Source organism: Sceloporus occidentalis, unplaced genomic scaffold (genome assembly GCF_023333645.1).
Source record: "Sceloporus occidentalis isolate IW3139 unplaced genomic scaffold, rSceOcc1.0.p SCAF_216, whole genome shotgun sequence".
NCBI lineage: Eukaryota > Metazoa > Chordata > Lepidosauria > Squamata > Phrynosomatidae > Sceloporus > Sceloporus occidentalis.
The window spans coordinates 232,183-238,182 of NW_028317196.1; positions in this window are offsets into that span (position 1 = coordinate 232,183).

The window sequence follows — 6,000 nt, forward strand, 5'->3', positions numbered from 1 at the left end:
AAATGAATTTGCTCCATAGAGAAATCTTATAAAGCAATACCCCAGAGTGTTGCTTCATGCTTTGTACTTTGTATTGGACCTGGAATTTTACTGGATGATGGCCTTCATTACCTGCAGGTTGTTTCACTTGGGGGGTCTTAGGGACCCTTGCAGTGTATGTTCCTACTGGATTACTGAAATTAAAAAATTCAGCCCTGGACTTTGTCCTTTTATTTAGACCTTGCCACTGTGTGGAAGAAATTTTATGGGTTCCTCAATTCAGTAGACCTATATTTAGTGGAGCTGACATAATTATTTTCTAACACCCCACACTATGGCTACATGGACAGGCGGCAGAAAAAAAAAATTTGGGGGGAGGGCATGTGTTGTAGTGTTCTCTAAATGCAGTGGAGCACGGGGAGATCTCTAGCTAGGGATACTGAATGATCCTGTATAAAATTCATATGAACCCTTCAGAGTTCACGCTAGATGCCTTATTTGTGGGTCATTGACTTAATGGCAAGATAATGCCCTATTCTCTAAGATTTATTACTTATTGATTTTTCCCCACCATTACTATGATCATTTCGAAACAGATTGTTGTGTCCTTGTCTTTAGGAAGCTCTGTGTGCTCCCTTCAATCAAAGTTGCTCTCACCAACAATGATCAAATGACATGATGGATTTTTTTTGCAACAATAAAGAAAGCCCTTTTTACTTGTATGTGCACTACCCCGCCCTGTCCACTAGAAGTCAGTAGTTTCCCAAACTGGAGATGGAGGAAGCACCAATACCACCATCCAAGAGGAAGCCATATTTTTATGCCATTTTATCCAAGGCTACATTGTGTTCCTCTCGTACATTCATAGACATCTTAAGTATTTTATCTACATGGCTGATCATGTGTATCTGAAACACTGATTGCCACTCTTGGTTTTATAAAACCCAACGCAAAAAGAACAGACAGGCAATAAAGACTTCACAGAAGCAACCATGGATATAAAGGCTAGAAAATGCTGAGATATAGATGTAATAGGCATAATTTCTGCTGGAACCGAACATTTATAACACGTTATCAAGTTTAATAATACGTTGGGCTTGACAGTAATGGCGAGAGGCAGGACTCGCAGGCACATAAAATGGAAACAGAAGGTGTTTAAAAATAACCCTATTTTTCCATTTTGTTCTGAACAATACAAAATCCTGTCCATCCAGCCCCATCCCAGGACACTATGAGTTCAGAGAAATGCCCCATCATGAATCTTATAGGGCATTTTTAGGGCTCTTTGTATCACTTCTCATGGTTAGGATCAATTCTAAGACAATTTTTTATCATGTTGTATCAGAATGTTTGGATAATGTGCTGATGGCTGGTAATGGAAGCCCTCTATATCTCATTCATTGGAGTCTGACTTGATGCATGAGATTATGTTCTAAGAGCGGTCTAACACGTGGAGTGGTTCGTCTCTCGGGGGGTATATTATATCTACTTTATAAACCTGCTGCGCTGTGTAGAAGGACACCTCAACACCCTGATGTCAGATAGCTTCGGTAAGAAAGCATTTGCCATTTTGTGGCTTTGCCACCAGGTTTCTTAGCTTTATTATTTGCCATAAAAAGCATGAAACCGGGTACCACTAACAGATGGAAGCTCACTCCCTCTACGATGCGGCCCAAGCTCCGTGTCACCCAGTGAGTCTGATTATGGATCCTCTTTCTCAGAACTTTCTTTGCTTGTCTCTTGTCTATGGCTAAAACACACATCGTTATGCTGTAGAGTAGAGGTTCTGAGCTTCCAGGTGTGTTGATTTTTTAGGAAATCCTGAAAACCTGCACTCTAGGGTAGGGACTCGAGGGTTCCTGGCAAGAAGCTCTGGTTTAGAAACTGGGGAAGGGTACTTTCATATTTCAGACTAAAATCTTCTGTAGTTATTGTTACGCAATAACATGAAAAAATAAACAGCATGGCCAACCCCAAAAGGCTGCAATGAACAGTTTATTGGGAACAACACAGATTGCTGTATAAAACATTAGGGATTGATATCATATGGATTGATAATCATGATTGACCGATTGTTCTATAGAACTCTTCATGCATTGAGGATGTATCGTCCGCTCTCTTAGTGTCCTACTATATATATTTTCAAAAGCAAATGTTGGTGCACATTTTCATTAGAAGTGTTATTGGATAAATAGCATAAAGCTATCAACACGGAACCATTTTCTCGATGTATACACACTTATTAAAATGAGGCATATACATGAGAAGCTAAAGTGATTTATGACTCTGTCATTTTACTGTATAATAAATAGGTAATAAAATGTCTCTATCGCTGTTTAATGTCCCTTTTATCATTGAAAAATACTCGTCTCTCAGATAACACAACATGTCTCCTTGTGATGCAAACATGGCGTGTGATCTGAGGGTTGTGTGAAATGCAAGCTGTACCGCGTCCCTAACAAAGGAGAAAATTTGTTACGCCATATAGTCTATCATCTCGAGAAATTAATGCTGCCTCCGAAGTATTCCCATCCAAGAAAAAAACACAATTTGAAGCACTGCCTTCATGAAATCAGATCAATATTGAGGTTTTTGTTCTAGAATTTGTCAGATAATTTGCATTTAACGTATATTTCTTGTTGTTTTCACTTAGTCTGGGTTGTATTTGTTATATTAATTGTAACGTCCCGGAGCTATTCGGTAGCAATTTCATTTACTTGATCACAGGGGACCTGATCAGCTGCTCAAAAATATACGTTGTACACTGAGTGGATCTGTGCACATTAGGCAATACTGCCCAAAACATGGTGGCTCTCATTAAGAGAAGCTACATGGAAGGGCATGGGCATCAGCGGAGCAAGGATCCAGTAATGGTGGAGAGCGTTTCCAGAAAAATGGTATGTGATGTGAGGTTTATCGAGACATCTATGACATGGATTCACCTCGGTATACCAAGCTCTCTTGGGAGCCCTAAAATAGCTGTCTCTCCCAAGATTAGGAAAAGCACCACATTCTGATTTTCTTCTGCAGGATGGTTGGTGCCAGCAGTATAAATGGGGTATAAAATGTTAAATAAAATTTACGCCACAAAATGCCACAAAAAGCTAATTTCTGACTAACAGTGGAGAGCAGCTCAGCTCTCTGTAAGGTGCTAGTGAAGTTTACCGGCTAAAACTGAAACCGATGAGCATCTTCACCCTGAGCGTGTGTGTTTCAAGATCATTGCAGAGTCCAGGATATGTTTAAAATGCCGAGGAGTTGGTGGCTTTGGAAAGTTCTAATTTCATTACCAGGAGTATAATAGTACTCATTATTGTGTTTCGGGGTTAATTCCTCTTGGCCCAGCCTGTGATCCTGGACAGATAATATTATATGAAATGTTTTTGTTGTTTGACTGTCAAAGTGGAATAAATTCTTCAATATATTTCTATGTATCTATAAATGAATATGACCCAGACTGGAATGTGTGCAAATCAGTTAGCAAATCTCCCTGTGTCCAGAAAACGCAATTGAATGAGAATCTCTGGGGGATGTAACCCTAACGAGGTGGGCAAATGACTAGTAGTTTCAGGAACCACAAATTGTAGTTCATGAAGCAGGTTTGTCCCAAGCTTTAGCCAATAGGAAGGCAGCTATTGATCACATGATGTCCGAGACACGCCCCTACCATGATTCTGGCGCACAACGCATTTTGCGTTGCTTTATAATCCAATAGATAACATTTCAAATAAACGTCCAATGGTTTGGCTGTGACCGATGTTCTATGCGTTTTAAGGCCATTTTCTGTAACAGTCTAACGGACTTCTATTTGGCGATGGATGATACGAATGCACGGAATTCTAAGATTGTGTCAACATGTCAATAATTTTACACGATCACCCAACTCAACAAAGGCAGCCAATTCCTGATGTAACCAGATTAAGTGGAAATGGCATTTTCACCATTTGAAATGATGTTTAGTATTGATCATGCTCTGGAGAGTCGTCTTACTGTCATATAATAATATTTACATATTTATTGTGAATCGCAGCACAAATGATTATGTTAATACATTCTCACATATTTACACAACAATAACTCACATAAACAGCATAGACAGTTATCACCCTAACTATGTTTACAGATTATTCTTTCTGAAAATTGTTAATTGATTTATCATTAGAATTATTAGTATTCTCTGCTGGTTTCTTAATGCTTTCACTGGATTAGCTAATAAATATGAATCTGAAGAGGCTGTATAAATAATACACAATATGGCTTTCTAATATTTAGACCATACAAAAAGCGGGCATTTGGGATGTTATCCTAACACGACATATAGTTTATTTGGGGCAGAAGTAGAATGGAAATAAAAATTAAATATTTTTCCGGAAAGGTTAGCTAAGTACAGAGAGGATTTCAATAAGTCAGTGTTGGCCGTTCACATTCTGTGCAGCTATTAAGTATCACGATAAGGTGTTACGTGTTTTCCTTGATATATTCGTAGCGTTATACTCATATATCGCCTGCACCCAGCAGATATTCATGTTCAGAGCTGCACTGAGAATCTGTTTGGATGGATTATTTGGATTTTAACTATCTGGGATAAAAATGCCTTCAATGTATTTTGGAGAAAAGACCTCAATACAGAGAGAGCTACATTGTTTCAAGTATTGAAAAGTGTTTTTTGAACACTTCTTTAAAGATCCCATCAAATGCATAGTTTCAATGACCTTAATAGTTTGTCCTTGAAGATGAAGATTGCGAAAGCCTGATCTCATACCCCGGAGCTACAGAGGGGTCTGCAAATAGGACTGTCTGTCAGGAATTATTACTGGCCTAATTTATTTTAATTTGGACTCATCCCGTTCTTCATTTTAGATTCAGATTTAGGGTTCATTGACTACAAAGTAAAATGATATAAATGATTTGCAAATGTAAGATTTTTTATTTTTTTTTAAAAAAAGCTTCATAGACAGCAAACAAAACACTTTCTGCCTGTCTCTCCAATCATTACAAATGAATTGTTGGGTATAATCCTCTTCAATGAAAGCTCCTGTGACAGCTATGAAATGTAATAATTTAGGGAGTTGTAGAACGTAATGTTGATTAAAATAACTGTAGGATTCATCAGTCATCCTATTCATTAAACGGAATTGCATTTCTGAATAATAAGTCAGCATTTAGCAAGAAAAAAATAAAGCCTGACTGAGAGAGACGTATGAGACCTGGAAAACACAGAGTAAGACAAAGACAGCCGGGGTCGAGAGTAGAACATGTACCCCAAGCTCTTTAAATACTAACTTAATGATCATTTTGTTTCAAAAGCTATTTAAATAACATGAAAATTTGTATCTCATATTTTCATAAAAAGAGAGATTTCAGCTTAAACATGATACTCGAGTGTATGTTATTCTTGCTACAAAATCACATAAATGTTCTTATAATACATTTTAGATATTTATTTTAATGCTAATGTTTACCTTATTCATAAAATAATCAGCAGAATGTATTCTCTACCTTAACTAACAATTTCACGATAATTCAAAATGTCATTACAGAAAATAGTTGCAAAATAAATAGAATGATTGTGATATCGCTGAATGCGACAATAAATCATATTATCACTTCATAACCCAGCAATACTTACTTATTGATGTGAATTTATAGCAGATAGTAAGTATTTTGGGGCAGGTGGAACGGTTTCTCATTTAGTGTTTTGTCTTTATTGTCACGGCATTTATTTTCTCGCATAATGATTCATTTACAAACATTCCATTATTTTGCTCGGTGAACAGATGGAGCGTCATAAAGACGTTATATGAATCCCATTGGATTTACATATAATGATAATGAAACACATTCACTCTTCATACAATCAGTTACCTGCTAACTCACAGGCTGTAAAACCTAAATGTTATTATTTTTTAAATACATCTTTGATTTTTGTGGCTTTATTCACAAACACCTGTAATTACCAGACAGGTGATGCCAAAATGCAGCTAAAACATCACATTTAAAGAAAAAGTTTTCCTTCGGATA